Source organism: Scyliorhinus torazame, chromosome 7, assembly GCF_047496885.1.
Source record: "Scyliorhinus torazame isolate Kashiwa2021f chromosome 7, sScyTor2.1, whole genome shotgun sequence".
Taxonomy (NCBI): Eukaryota; Metazoa; Chordata; class Chondrichthyes; order Carcharhiniformes; family Scyliorhinidae; genus Scyliorhinus; species Scyliorhinus torazame.
The window spans coordinates 296,596,249-296,612,584 of record NC_092713.1 but is presented as its reverse complement, the minus strand read 5'-3'; the positions used below and the strand labels follow the sequence as shown (position 1 = coordinate 296,612,584).

At 49.4% G+C, this 16,336-nt stretch overlaps 1 long non-coding RNA gene across 1 annotated transcript in view; it reads left to right on the top strand.

The window, feature by feature from the left end:
- LOC140427488 (uncharacterized) overlaps positions 1–16,336 on the top strand; it is a 78,653-nt gene that overhangs the window by 17,678 nt on the left and 44,639 nt on the right. The gene's annotated exons all lie outside the window — the stretch shown is intronic.

Sequence of the window (16,336 nt, the reverse complement as noted above, 5' to 3'; positions counted from 1 at the left end):
TTTTATGTAATTCAATGAAAATGTACAAGATGAATGACGCGATTCACCCAGAAAATAACTCCCGGTCCTGCCCACACTCCAAATTTTTTCAGCAGTGGGAGCTGAACTTGCCGGCGAGACCGGCTTCTTAGAGATCCCGGTGCCCTTTTGTAAGGAGACCCCGATCTCTAAGTGAACTTGAGAGTCCCCCACATGCCCCACCCATGGACAAAGCCACCCCCTTCAGCCCCCTTTCATGGACATGGCCCCCCTCAGGCCCTGAACTTTGGCAGTGCAAACTTGGCACTGCCAGCCTGGAATCCAAGGTGCCTGGGTAGTGCCAGTGGAGTGCCCTGCCCTGCCCTGACCATCCGAGGGGCTCCAACGTCCTCCGAGACCCCAAGAACAGCCATCACGCCTGCTCGCCACTTGTGGAGACCAGTATTAATTGGTGCCTGGGTGAGACATCACCAATACGACCAGTTACTCCCGGGCACCCGGACAATGCAGTCTCAAATAGGCCATATGGTTATCAGGTGTGATCCAGATCGCACCAAAAATGCGGGTCGGGTGACACTAATACAGTTTTGCGCCCGGCGCAAAGCCCGATTATGCTTCTCTCGCGAAGCACCCTGTGCAACGAGATCGGTGCCGGGCACAATGGGGTGGCAAAATCACACCAAATATTCATTTCTCGGATGTGTTTTGTTCTAAGGGCCTATTTTGACTATAATGTTTGGCTGATGCACAATATTATTGAGAGTAAATGTTGTAATTTGCCTGCATCTTTAACACATTAAATTGGCATAACTGTTTACTTCACATCACAAAAATATAATTTAAATTTGTGAATGAGCCATTGTATTTCAAAAGATGCCCTTCTATAGGAATATACTGCATGCAAATATAGATAATTGCTGGAAATGAGAAAAATGTCACATATGTCAATTGAATGCATCATTGTGAGTCTCCACAAGGTGGAGGAAAATGGCAGGGGCGCGATTCAGTGACCCTGTTGCACCCGACGCAGTTCCAGGTGCAACGGGCGACTCACGCGCTAGCCCCAAATCGGGCTCCGTGCCAGGCACTGGGCTGAGCGTAAGTCACGCAACTCGCCCCACCGGCAATACCTGGATCTCACCTTCGCTAGGTGTGATCCAGATCAATATATGAAAATAAGGCTTATGGTTCAGTTAAACTCCCGGTGCCCCGGACTCACCAGCCATGCCTGGAAGATCTCACCAGGGTGCCATTTAGTACTGGTCCACACAAACGTGGACCAGTCATAAAGTCACCTGGGGAGGTCTCCCAGTCCTTTGAAGACCCCTGGGTGGTCAGGGAGAGGGCAGGGTGGCGCCGACACTCCTCCTGGCATATGGGAACCTTAGTACTGCCAGCCTGGCTCACTGACAGTGACACGCAGGCAGTGCCCGAGGGAAGGTTCCCGGGGACCTCGCCAAGGTTGTGGTTTTGAGGTCGGCCTAACGAGCAGGGGAGCCTGGAAGGGGGGGGGGGGGGAAGATCGGAGTAAACGTACAAAATGTGACTCCAATCTGCAAGGGGTCTTTCCTACTGGCCAGTTTCAGCTCTCCAGCAGGAAATCACTCTAAGGGTGGCATCAGCGGAGAGAATCTGCCCAAGGCCAAACAAAACAACAAAGTGTCGTTGGATTGCTGGGTGTTTCTCAGCACTGCAGCCACTGAAAAATATTCGCGAAACACGTCGTTCAGCGGACTCTAACTTGCCACTGAATTGTGCCCCAGATCTACTCAAAAGAGCTTGAAAGGCAATTTATTTTGAACAATTCAGAAAAGGGTGTACTTAAAGAAACAAAAATCATTTACGGCACCAGGGCCATGTTGGTACCCTGTGGCAGCGTAGAATCATAGGTAATGTATGCAAAGAGGATAGGCATCCAGCCCATTGAACCCATGGAATTAAAAAAAGAACTATCAGGCTACTACAACCTAAAGCGGCTCGCACCTGCATTGTACTAGATTCCTCTCTTGCACCTTGGAGTATGAGGTCCCCAGGTGACGAGGAGACTTAGTGAGAGAGTATTGTATTGAGTAATAGAATAAACCTAGTTGTATCCCGTCTGTCTGGCTACGTGTGGAGTCCTTACCTTCGGTCACAAAATTGGTGACGAGGATCATGTGGAGCTACCGTAACCACAGGAACTGCGCCTCTGGCTGAACTCCACGGGGTTTGGAGACCTCCACTGCAGACAAATCAATGACGCTCATCGGGAAGTTTGAAACCTTTGACTCCGATACTGACAATTGGGTCCAGTACGTGGAAAGGGTGCAACTGTTTTTTCCAACCAATGCCATTGCGAACAGTGAGTTGCAGACCATGACCTTGCTGGCCGCTGTCGACGACTCTGACAAACTGACATTCAATACGTTGATTGACCTAGTTGCCGTCACCTGAATCCGCAGCCCCCTTTCATGGTCTGTCACTACCAGTTTCAGACGGCTTTGCAGCCCCGATGGAATCGAATGGGAAGTGTTTGGCATGCCTATGGGGTCTCGCCGTCCCCTGTGAATTCAACGCCTTCCTCGCTGAATCCCTAAGAGATCATTTCCGTTTAGGATTACGGGAACATTTGAGGATTGCTGCTGGCAGCTCCAGCGGGCCGTAGATGAGGCACTTCCCTGGGAGAGCGCCGAACACGGGTTCCAGGAGCTCCAGGGCATGGCAGTCCTCAACATCGGATGCTGATGGGACCGCCGGCAGGCAGCTACCGGAAACTAGCAACTGGGTTCATTGCAGGGTGGGCGCCATCACAGGTCTCGAAATCGCCGCCGAGACCATGGGGACTCCCACGGCCCAATGCTCTCAGATGGCAGCCGCTCACTTCACGTGGGACGCCACGGCCAGGAACGAGCCTCCAGGAGGTCAGGAGCCATTCCCAGGCTATAGGCCTGTTGTCATCGCTTCCCGAGAGGCCGCACGAACTTCCTGGAAGGCCTGGAGGCTGAGGAACTACCCCTATTGCTATATTGTGTCACAGGCCCCACCACAGCACCCATCCGGGTGACTCTGCAGCTTTATAGACAGCCGCCCGAGATGGAGTTCGACATGGGATGGTGGTCTCCATCATCAGCCACCGCATGTTGATGGCAATCTGGACCAGCCTCCAGTTGCTGGAACTCAAGAACACTGGAGCCCAGCTATTCACCTGTACTGGGGATTCGTTGGCGGTCGAGGGTACTGCCCATGTGCCCGTGGTGTACGGGGATCAGACAACATGCCTACCATTGGTGGTAACGCACGGCTATTGGGGCACGACGTCTGTAACTGGATTGCCAGCACTTATGCAAAATGTACTCCTGCGGGCTAGAAGGCATCCTGGCAAAATCGCTTTTATTTGTTCCGAAAGCCTCGGGACAATAAAGGGAGCGTGGCCACGATCAATGTGAATGAGAACGCCCAGCCCCGATATTCCCGCGCCCGCCACATGCCGTATCCACTCCGACCCAAGGTCGACCGGGATTTGGACCGTTTGGAGCAGTTGGGCATTTTCCAGCCCATGCATTTCACAGATTGAGCCGTGCCAGTGATCCCAATAATGAAGCCCGACGGGCCTGTGTAACTATGTGGCGACTATAAAATGACTGTTAACTGAGTGTCCCGTCGCGACCATTATCCGGTCCCTTGGATTGGGGAGCAAGACATTCACGAAACTGGACATGAGCCACGCATACAGGCGGCTGCTGCTTGACACAGGGTCACGGAAGTACTCAATAATCAACACCCATCGGGGTCTGTACGAATACACCCGTTTGCCGTTTGGAGTCTCCCCGGCCTGCGCCATCTTCCAGCGTGTCATGGAGGCCATATTACACAGATTGGCCATTTACCTGGACGACATTCTCATCACCAGGGCCTCATACAGGGAGCACATGGAGAACCTCACCGAGGTCCTGGAGCGGTTTGCTCAGGCTGGGGTTCATCTCTGGAGAGAGAAGTGTGTCTTTCATGCACCCGAGGTCACATATTTGGGTTACCGGGTAGACTGCAGGTACCTCCATCCAGTGGAGGACAGGGTGCGGGTGATCCGCCAGGCCCCCATCCCTCGTGCCCCAACAAAGCTCCGCTCTTTCCTTGGTTTTGGTGAACTATTATGGAAAATTCATTCCCCAGATGGCCATACCGCTCAACCCGCTCCACCAACTGCTGAAGATAGGACAGCGTTGGGACTAGGCATCAGAGGGCTTTCCAAGAAGTCAAACCGCACCTCTCATCGGACGGGTTACTTACCCATTTTGACCCATTCAAACCGTTTCTCCTTACATTTGACATAGCGCTGAACGAAACTATGCACAGGTGGAAAAGGAAGGTTTGGTCATCGTATTTGCGGTGTGAAAATTGCACCAATATGTTTATGGACGCACGGTCACGATATACACGGACCACAATGCTAAGGAATGGGTTAAGAAACATTCCAATTAGATGTCTCATTGATGTTAAATATCCAATTATTGACACCGATATGTAAAGAGGCTGCAGGTGGCCTTTGAGGCATATGATGTGGTGTTAGAGTATTGGTACAGAGTGTGTTCAAGGAAAAATAAAGTTGTTTGGGGAAAGGAGTAGAACGCTTGACTCTTTACTCAACAGCAGGCAAAGGCTAACAATGGTAGCAGAGGATGGTTGCTGTGCAAATGTAAAAGGTTGAAAGATACAGCTTTTCCAGGAGAAAGACAAAATTCTGCATCAACGAAGGAGCGAGTGAGAAGGAAAAAAAAAAAAATCAAAATATATGACTGAACCTAGGATAAAGATGTCCGGACATGACTATCCACCATTATTTTCTGAAAGGGGGTCGTATGACCAATGGAGAAGTGCAGTTGTTATGTCGACTAAGGTAACTGCCTTGGGAAAGAGGATAAACAAGGTATGGCATTGGCTCTTTCTTTACCTTATGAGGGTAAAATCTGAAGCAAAGTGTTTTCTGAACTGGAATTGGAACAATTAGACTCAGAAGAAGGTCTGGAGACTACTCCATTTTATGAATCAGATTTATCAAAAGAATGACTTGTTAAGTGCGTATGAAGCCTGGTCAGAATTTGATATATCCTGGAATACAGAGGATATCTCTATTGAGGACTATATAATGGAATTTAGCAGACTATACAGAAGGCTGCACAAACACCGTCTGGAATTTCCACAGTCTGTGCTGGCATTTAAGTTACTGGACTGTGCTAGAGTGACCAATATGGAGAGGCTCCTGGTTTTGACAGGAGTTAAGTTTGCGGATAATGATACCTTATTCGATCAGGTGATAAGAGGCCTTAAAGAGGTTTCTGGGGAAACATTCAATTCCTATGGCTCTTATGACACAGATGGGTCAGTCAGCAATAAAGCAGACTATGGAAGATACACTACTGACAGGATGGTGAGATCGTACAGCTACAAACAGGTTACGAGAGTATGGAAAGAGATCGGGACCCGGGAATTATGAGGACAGAAACCCATTTAAAACCTACACTGGAAGGAGGGACATGGAGAATGGAAATAGGAAAATGAACTCCAGTAATGCCCGGGGTATGATAAATCAATGTTTTCACAGTGACTCTCAATACCATTATGCTTTCAACTGTCCAACACGTTGTAATAGAGTGTTTGAAGCTACATATGACACTGAAGAGTCAGAAGAGGAAAACGATAGTGATCAGAAAGAAGGCATTGTCCTATTAACAAGTAGTTTTACTCCGGTAATGAGGGTGTTGGTTGCAAAATCCTTCAATTGTGCTGGATTGGACGGTGGCTGCACATCTGCTGTGTGTGGAATTGACTGGTTAAAATGTTACCTGGACTCTTTGAATGCTGAAAATCGTAACAAGGTTAAGGAATTTGAAAGTTCCACAAGTTTCAGGTTTGGGGATGATAATACTCTGAAGTCGCTGAAAAGAGTGTTGATCCCTTGCAATATTGCTGGAGTGAATCATTTCATTAGCACGGATGTTGTATCAAGTGAGATACCTTTGCTTCTGAGCAGACCATCGTTGAAGAAAGCATACATGAAACTGGATACGGAACAGAATAAGGCAACAATTTTTTGAAAGACGGTGGACTTACAATTTACACAGTCAGGAGACTATTGTATTCCATTACTGACAAATAATATTTCAGATGCAAGTGTTAAGGATGTGTTATTGGAAGTTGGAAATGGGACTTGTTGTATTAAAACTGCATCGGCAATTTTGCACCGTCTCCTCGGAGGCTGAAAAATGTATTAAAGGATGCAGGGGTAAGGGATGAAGACTATGCTAAGCTGATAGAACAGGTTAGTGATCGCTGTGAGGTTTGTAGGAAGTACAGAAGGACACCATCATGACTGATAGTAACCCTACCTTTGGCCAAGGATTTTAACGACAGTGTGGCCATGGACCTTAAATCTGGGAGAAAGCTAACAATATATTTATTTTGCATTTTGTAGATTTAGCAACCAGTTTTAGTCAATCAACCATTGTACGAAGTAAAGAAAAGAGAATAATCCTGGATCAGATCGTGGAAAAATGGATAGGGACAGGAATGGGCCCACCGGCAAAATTCCTTACAGACAACGGGGGAGAATTTGCGAATGATGAGTTTAGGGATATGTGTGAAAAGGTGAATATCACAGCTATGAATATGGCTGCAGAAAGCCCATTTAGTAATGGTGTGTGTGAAAGAAACCATGCAGTAATAGATTACATGCTCTGGGAAATTTTGGCAGATAGACCAACTTGCAAGTTAAATTCAACCTTAACATGTGCGGTACATGCAAAGAATTTGTTGCAGATAGTTGGGGGCTATAGTCCCTATCAATTAGTGTTTGGTAGAAATCTTAAAATTCCATCAATTTTGGATGACCAGCCTCCAGCTTGGGAAGGGACTACAATTAGCTCTGCCTTTGCTGAGCATTTAAATGCATTACATAGCAGTAGAAAAGCTTTTTTGGAAGCAGAAGTCTCTGAAAGAATTCGCAGAGCTTTAAGGCATAATTTACAGCCATCAAATACCGTTATTCAGCAAGGAGACATAGTATACTATAAGAGAGACACTTTTAGTGAATGGAAAGGCCGAGGGAAGATCATAGGCATAGATGGCAGAACAATTATTTTGCAACATGGCAATCAGACTGTTAGGGTCATCAAGGATAATAGGTACAGATTACAAATTTTCAAATTTAGTCAGAGCAGACAGGCATGATGAGGAACCAGGGTCATCTGGTACATACATGTTACAGAACTATGAGGACCAGTTAACTGATATAGACAGGGTTTCTGTAGAGGAACACAATACTTCTGATGAATTAGAACAGGCCATGTTTCCGAAAGGACAACTTCCAAAAGTTGGTACAAAAATGACATACTTGCCTGAAGGGTCTAGTGAAGGATGCAACTGTTAGTAGTAGAGCAGGGAAGGCCACTGGAAAGTATAAACACTGGTTGAATGTACAGCATACAGGGGAGGGTGTCAAGACAATGGATTGGGAACACGAAGTTCAAAAATGGAGGGGACAGAAACACATTGCCAGTTCAGATAGTACATCGGATAATGAACAGGTTCACAGGAAAAGGTCAAGAACTATTGAAAGGACATCCCACAGTTGAAGGGAAATATCAAGCAGTAGCAGTACCGAACGAGATACCAGGCCGGATAGGGGATGTTGTTTATCAAGGTCTCGGAACATGGGTAAGACTAAAAATGCTACTAGGAGTAGAAGCCCACATGCTCGTGAGATTTTGGTGGCCTCCAATAAATTAATTGAAAAAGTTATCTAAGATGCAAAACAGCAAGAACTGCATAGTTGGAGTGAATTTGGGTTATACACGGAAGTACTGGATAAGGGACAAAGAGCTCTAATCCACAGATGGATTTGCACAGAAAAGGTTCTTTGGATGGAACTTATAAGGCAGAGGCCAGGCTTGTGGAAAAGGAATTTGAAGAAAACTTAGAAGATCAGGATTTAAGGGTAGATTCACCGACGGCAGAAAGGTTATTTTAAAGATCTTCTTGGCTCTATTAGCCACAAAGGCATGGGAATGCAAATCTATAGATATGAAAGCTGATTTTTTTGCAGGGGCATCAGCTTCAGTGAGACATTTTTCTCCGTCCTCCTACAGGAGCAGATAACACAGAAAGGATACACTGGAAGTTGTACAAATGTGTATATGGATTAAATGATGCGTCTAGAGTCTGATATTTTTCGGTAAGGTCAGTTTTGTTAAAGTTAGGCTGTTGCCAGTTGGAAGCAGATCCGGCAATGTTTTACTGGCACTATAAACGAAACCTTTCTGGCATTTATGATGCATGTCGATGATTTTTTGTAGGGTGGGACGAGTGATTTTGAAGCTATTGTAATCTCTGGGTTGAGGAAAGAATTCAGGGTTCGAGCCAGGCTTCCGGTGCATTTAAATATATTGGACTGGAAATCGGACAGACTAAGTTAGGGGCAACTTTACGGCAGCAATCTTATTTGTAGAGCATCAACCCAATAGCAATTAGTCGTGGTCGGGTTTCACAAAAAGACGCAGTGGTTTCAAAGATGGAAAAAGAGCAACTGCGAAGTTTAATTGGGCAACTGAATTGGTTAGGTAAACAGACTAGACTAGACGTTAGTTTTTATGTCTTAGAGCTGAGTACAAAAATGAATGATGCACAAAAGCTGCAGGTGGCCATTGAGGCATGTGTGTGGTGTTAGAGTTTTGGAACAGACTGCGTTCAAAGAAAAATAAAGGTGTTTGGGATAAGGAGTAGAACTCTTGACTCTTTACTCAACAACAGCCAAAGGTCTGTCCGCACAAGGTCCTTCTCGGGTTGTTTAAAGAATACCTAGTGATCCCACCGATCGTGTCCGACTTGGTCCAACGACGGGCGTTGCTGCTCGCCGCTTAAGAATTAACCCTGGAACATTGTTCAGGCACAAGGATTCCACATGAAGATGCGTTAAGCCACATGCCCCTCTCCACGAAGCCAGCACATGACGCGGCCTCAGAGGAGATAGCCGGCCTCCACCTCTTAGACGCCCTGCTGGTGATGGCGGCCCACATTAAGGAGTGGACCAAGACGGACCCAAAATTGTCGTCTGTCTGGCACATGACCCAGTGTGGGGCCCAGCACAGGGCGCTGCTGAATGAACTGAAGGCCTACACATTGAAGCTGCCAGAGATGAGCGTCGAGGACGGTGTCTTTTTGTGGGGGACGTGGACGGTCCTACCCAAGCCGGATTGCACCAACTCTTAAGTATTCATCGGTGCTATTCTCCTATTCCTGTACTCACTAACACGAGGCACTGGGAGCAATCCAGAGATTACAACCGAGAGGTCCTGTTCTTTAGTCCATTGTTTAATGCAATGAATTCTTGATGCAAAACCTCATCCCTCTTTCTATCTATGCCATTGGTACCAACATGTACCATGACCTCTGCCTTATCACCCTTCCCCTTCAGGATGCCCTGCAGCCATTCCCAGATCCTGGCAACAGGGAAGCAACACAGCATTGTGGAGTCTTTCACAACCACAGAAGCACCTATCTGTTCCCCTGACCATAGAGTCCCCTATGACTATTGCTCTTCTGCACTTTTACCCTCCCTGACACTCCCTGCTGAACAACAGAGCCAGCATTGTGCCACTTCTCTGGCCACTGCTATGGTTTACCCCCGATGGGCCATCCCCTCCAATAGTATCCAAAACGGTATATTTGTTAAAGAGGGGGACAGCTACGGGAGATTCCTGCACTAGCTGCCTGCCCTTTCTTGCGGTCACCCATCTGTCTGTCTACGCCTTGCGTGTGACCACATCTCTATAACTCCTGTCTATGGCACTTTCTGCCATCTACATGCTCTTAAGTGCAACCAACTGCTGCTCCAACCAAGCGTGGTCTGTGAGGAGCTACCATTGGGTACACTTCCTGCAGATGTCGTCATCCAGAATGCTGGAAGCGACACGGACCTCCCACATCTCAGAGTTAGAGCACTGCATCCCGCTGACAGACATTTCTAGCACTAATTAATTAATTAGGTCAAAATAAATCGTTACTAAATTTAGTATTAATTAATTAATTGTGCCAAAATAAATACTTCTTAAATTTATCACTAATTCACCAATTCAGTTCAAATAAATACTTATTAAATTTAAGTTGAAATTAACTGTTTGGTCCCTTGCAGTCGATTTCTCTGTGAAATATTAAATGCTTAATACACAAATCTCCGAGTAACTCCTCTACTTAGTTAATTACTTTAGTTTTTCACATTTAGAACAGATTCCTAACTAGCCAATCAGGTCACAGCTTTACTGTGACATCACTTTTAAGTTTATTTTCCCAGTTTCCGATCCCCAACAGGTAAGTTATTTATACTGACTGTTCCGAAGCTCCTCATCCCGTGTTCGTGCCAACTCCGCTCCCTGCTGACTAGGCCGCAAATCCCTGAGGTAAGTGATTTATACTTATTGTTCCGAAATACCTCCTCCCCAAGTTCACGCCAACTCCGCTCCCTCACGACTGGTTGGATTAACTCCAATTTTCTACGGCCTTTTTTTGCTTGTGCTCGCTACTACCAATTCGAGCTCTTACAGATTATGGATCACAAAACTTATTTTCAAACTATAATTGATGAAAGTTGTCAAGACTTACCGACCTTGTCCACTACTTAACAATCTGCTCTCTCACTTGTATCCTCAGCTGCAGCAGGGCAAGAACACTCTGAAGACTTCAAAGTTACAAAGCAAGGAGAAAAAGCAAAGAACATCTCTTCCCGCACTGCAGCGAATCACCACTTTGCTTCAAATTCCCAAATTTAAATCTTAAACCTCACTCTGCCTGTAGTCTCACTCCAGATGTGGACCTCTCCCACTGCTCGTGCGCAAAGCTCACTTTTTTTTAAAATATGTTTATTCAAAATTTTCAACAATTTTCAACCAAACACTCCAGACAGGAAAAAGAAAAACAAAATTGTACATTGGAAATCAAACAGAGATACATTAACCCCATTTAACAAATAAATACAAAAATGGGGGAAACACCCCCCTTTTAACAAGAACATAAACCAACACCCCCCCCCCCCCCCCCCCAAGGTTGCTGCTGTTTCGACCTCCTCCTAACGCTCCGCGAGATAGTCTAGGAACGGTTGCCACCGCCTGGAGAACCCCTGCACAGACCCTCGCAAGGCAAACTTTATCCTCTCCAACGTAATGAACCCTGCCATGTCATTGATCCAAGCTTCTATGCTCGGGGGCTTCGCATCTCTCCACATTAGTAGGATCCTCCGCCGGGCTACCAGGGACGCAAAGGCCAGAACTCCGGCCTCTTTCGGCTCCTGCACTCCCGGCTCGTCCAATACCCCAAATAGTGCTATCCCCCAGCTCGGCTTGACCCGGGTGTTCACAACTTTGGACATAACCCTTGCAAAGCCCCTCCAAAACCCCTCCAGCGCCGGGCACATCCAGAACATATAGGCGTGATTTGCTGGGCTCCCCGAACATCTCAAACATCTGTCCTCCACCCCAAAAAACCTACTCATTCTCGCCCCTGTCATATGCGCCCTATGTACTACTTTGAACTGTATTAGACTGAGCCTGGCGCAAGAGGAAGAGGAATTGACCCTGCCCAGGGCATCAGCCCACAGACCCCCATCCAGCTCCTCCCCAAGCTCCTCCTCCCACTTGCCCTTCAACTCCTCCACCGAGGCCTCCTCCGCTTCCTGCAGCTCCTGATAAATCGCCTAGACCTTGCCTTCTCCAACCCATACACTCGAAATCACCCTGTCCTGAATCCTTCGTGCTGGAAGTAGCAGAAATTCCCTCACCTGCCGTCTCACAAATGCCCTCACTTGTATATATCTAAAAGCGTTTCCTGGAGGCAACCCAAATTTCTCCTCCAGCGCCCCCAGGCTAGCAAAAGTCCCATCTATGAACAGGTCCCCCATCCTTTTAATTCCTGCCTGCTGACAACTTAGGAACCCCCTGTGGTAGTCTGTGTAGCGGTATTACGGTATCTGGTAATGCTGGAACACCATTGGTAGATATTGTATGTTTCCTATTGGTCAAGCTGTATGGTACATCCGCCCTGCAAGGCGGGGTATAAGGGCCCGTGCCGCCCCAGCAGCCTTCATTCTGTACCTGAGCTGCTGGGGAAAACATCTAGCTTATTAAAGCCTTCAGTTGGACTACAACTCGCTTTAGTGATCATTGATCATGCATCAATTTAATAAGCAAGATTTAAAAGGATGGTGCTCCGAATCAAGCCTGCAACATGGCGAACTCAGCGGCAATCTTCAAGCACTGGCTGGCATGTTTTAAAGAATATCTCGGAACGCCCGAAAACACACCCACGGGAGAACAGAAAATGCAAGTCCTGCACTCAAGGGTGAGCCTGGAAATTTACACCCTCATCGATGACGCGGAAGACTTCGATGCAGCAATAGAGCTGCTAAAAGGACATTATATTCGTCTGGTAAACCAGGTCTACGTCCGACATCTGCTAGCAACGAGGCGACAAATCCCTGGGGAATCGCTGGAAGAATTAAACCGTGCCCTCCTGGTGTTGGGGAGAAACTGCAGCTGCCCGCAAGTTTCGGCGAGCGACCACACAGAACTCTTGATCCGGGACACTTTTGTGGCAGGTATGCTGTCCTCCCAAATCCACCAGCGATTGCTGGAAAAAAAACACCCTAGGCCTCAAGGAGGCACGCGCCCTTGCAGGCTCCCTGGATGTGGCCTCCAGGAATGCCCGCGTTTATGTTCCCGACCGCGCGGCAGCCCCCTGGGCAGCGTGGAACCCCTCCGCAGCCGGCCCCAAGACATCCCCCATCCCCTCACAAGTTTATGCTGCAAAGTGGACTGGGAAACACGGGGGGCTCCACTGCTACTTTTGCGGGTAGGCCAAGCACCCCCGGCAGCGCTGCTTGGCCCGTGCATCCACCTGCAAGGGATGCGGTAAAAAGGGCCACTTTGTGGTGGTATGCCAGGCCCGTGCGGTCGCCGCGGTCTCCGGCGGTGAATGCGGACCGCCACCACAAACCTCTCCACGGTCCCCGTGCGGCCAGCAGGTGCCGCCATCTTCCTACTCCAGGGCCACGTGCGGCCCCCGGGCGCCACCATCTTGTGGATCAGTCCCGGCCTCGAACACTCTCAACTGCGACAACAACAGTACTAATCAACGGGCATGAGACGTCCTGCTTAATCCACTCTGGGAGCACGGACAGCTTCATACACCCCGACACGGTAAGGCGCTGTTCTCTCCTCGTCCACCCCATTAATCAAAAAATCTCCCTGGCCTCCGGTCCCCACTCTGTAGAGATAAAGGGGTTTTGTGTAGCAAACCTCACAGTCCAGGGAAGGGAGTTTAAAAATTACCAGCTCTACGTCCTTCCCCACCTCTGCGCGGCCACACTCCTAGGTTTAGACTTCCAGTGTAATCTCCAAAGTCTAACTTTCAAATTTGGCGACCCTATACCCCCCTCACTGTCTGGGCAGCACGGTAGCATTGTGGATAGCACAATTGCTTCACAGCTCCAGGGTCCCAGGTTCGATTCCGGCTTGGATCACTGTCTGTGCGGAGTCTGCACATCCTCCCCGTGTGTGCGTGGGTTTCCTCCGGGTGCTCCGGTTTCCTCCCACAGTCCAAAGATGTGCAGGTTAGGTGGATTGGCCATGATAAATTGCCTTTAGTGTCCAAAATTGCCCTTAGTGTTGGGTGGGGTTACTGGGTTATGGGGATAGGGTGGCGGTGTTGACCTTGGGTAGGGTGCTCTTTCCAAGAGCCGGTGCAGACTTGATGGGCCGAATGGCCTCCTTCTGCACTGTAAATTCTATGACACTCAAGGTCGATCCGCCCTCCCTGTTTGCGAACCTCACCCCGGATTGCAAACCCGTCGCCACCAGGAGGAAACGGTACAGTGCCCAGGATCGGATCTTTATTAGGTCAGAGGTCCAAAGGCTACTGAGGGAAGGAGTCATTGAAGCTAGCAACAGTCCCTGGTGATGTGTTTGGTGTTCTGGGTCACATACAGGTCACCAACACTTGAAATAGTGCAACACTATTTTATTGAATCATTAACCTGGAGAACTCAAGTAGTGGTGGTAAAGACCGGGGAGAAGCATAGGATGGTCATCGACTACAGTCAGACCATCAACAGGTTTACGCAGCTGGACGCGTACCCTCTCCCCCGCATATCCGACCTGGTAAACAGGATCGCGCATTACAAGGTCTTCTCCACGGTGGGTCTTAAGTCCGCCTACCACCAGCTCCCCATCCGCACTAGTGACCGCAAATACACTGCCTTCGAGGCAGATGGACGGCCCTATCACTTCTTAAGGGTTCCCTTCGGTGTCACCAACTGGGTCTCGGTCTTCCAGCGCGAGATGGACCGAATGGTTGACCGGTACGGTTTATGGGCACCATTTCAATATGTCGATAATGTCACCATCTGCGGCCACGACCAGCAGGACCACGACACCAACCTCCGAAAATTCCTCCAGACCGCAATTTACCTTACGTATAACAAGGATAAATGCGTGTTTAGCACCGACCGCCTAGCCATCCTCGGCTATGTAGTGCGAAATGAGAGTTATAGGCCCCGACCCTGAACGCATGTGCCCCCTTATGGAGTTCCCCCTCCCTCACTGCTCCAAGGCCCTGAAGCGCTGCCTAGGGTTTTTCTCTTACTGTGCCCAGTGGGTCCCCAACTATGCGGACAAGGCCCGTCCCCTGATCCAATCCACAGTTTTTCTCCTGAGGATAGAGGCCTGCCAGGCCTTCAGCTGCATCAAAGCAGACATTGTAAAGGCCACGATGCACGCCATCGATGAGTCCCTCCCCTTCCAGGTCGTGAGCGACGCGTCTGACGTAGCTCTGGCGGCCACCCTCAACCAAGCGGGCAGACCCGTGGCCTTCTTCTCACGTACCCTCCTTGCCTCCGAAATCCGCCACTCCTCAGTTGAAAAGGAGGCGCAGGCCATAGTAGAAGCTGTGCGACATTGGAGGCATTACCTGGCCGGCAGGAGATTCACTCTCCTCACTGACCAACGGTCGGTTGCTTTCATGTTCGATAATGTACAGCGGGGCAAGATAAAAAACGATAAGATCTTGCGGTGGAGGATCAAACTCTCCACCTACAACTACGAGATATTGTATCATCCCGGGAAGCTAAACGAGCCTCCTGATGCCCTGTCCCACGGCACATGTGCCAAAGCACAAGTGGACCGCCTCCGAGCCCTCCACGAGGACCTCTGCCAGCCGGGGGTCACTCGCTTTTTCCACTTTATCAAGACCCGCAACCTGCCCTACTCCATCGAGGAGGTCAGGACAGCCATCAGGGACTGCCAAATCTGCGCTGAGTGCAAACTGCACTTCTAACGGCCAGAGGAAGCGCACCTGATCAAGGCTTCCCGTCCCTTTGAACGCCTCAGCATGGACTTCAAAGGCCCCCTCCCCTCCATCGACCGCAACACGTACTTCCTGAACGTGATTGATGAGTACTCCCGGTTCCCATTCACCATCCCCTGCCCCGACATGACCGCAACCACCGTCATTAAGGCCCACCATAGCATCTTTGCACTGTTCGGGTTCCCCGCTTACATACATAGTGATAGGGGGTCCTCCTTTATGAGCGACGAACTGTGTCAATTCCTGCTCAGCAAAGGCATCGCCTCAAGCAGGACGACCAGTTACAACACCCAGGGTAACGGACAGGTAGAGAGGGAGAACGGAACGGTCTGGAAGACCGTCCTACTGGCCCTATAGTCCAGGAATCTCCCAGTCTTCCGCTGGCAGGAAGTCCTCCCGGATGCCCTCCACTCCATCCGGTCACTGCTTTGTACAACAACCAACCAAACACCTCACGAACGTCTCCTTGTCTTCCCCAGGAAGTCCTCCTCTGGGACCTCGCTCCCCACCTGGCTGGCAGCTCCCAGACCCATTCTGCTCCGAAAACACGTGCGGGCGCACAAGTCGGACCCGTTGGTCGAGAGGGTCCATCTTCTCCACTTTAACCCCCAATACGTCTACGTGGCGTACCCCGACGGCCGACAAGATACGGTCTCCCTACGAGACCTGCCGCCCACCGGAGCCCCACGCACACCCCAGCCACCAGTCCCACCCTCCCTCCCACCGATGCACCTTACAGGAGGATCGGTCCTTCCGCCGGCCCCATCTTGGCCCCCCCACCCACCGACGCACCCCGCAGACGCTCCCTTCCCAGGTCAACCGTTTTCCCCACCAGCGCCGTCTAGGCGTGTCGAAGCTGCCACAGAGATCGAGGCCACACTCCCGGAGTCACAGACGCCCGAGCCTCCACCGGAGTCACCACCGAAGCTTCGACGATCACAAAGGACGACCAGGGCTCCCGATCGACTGATTGCTT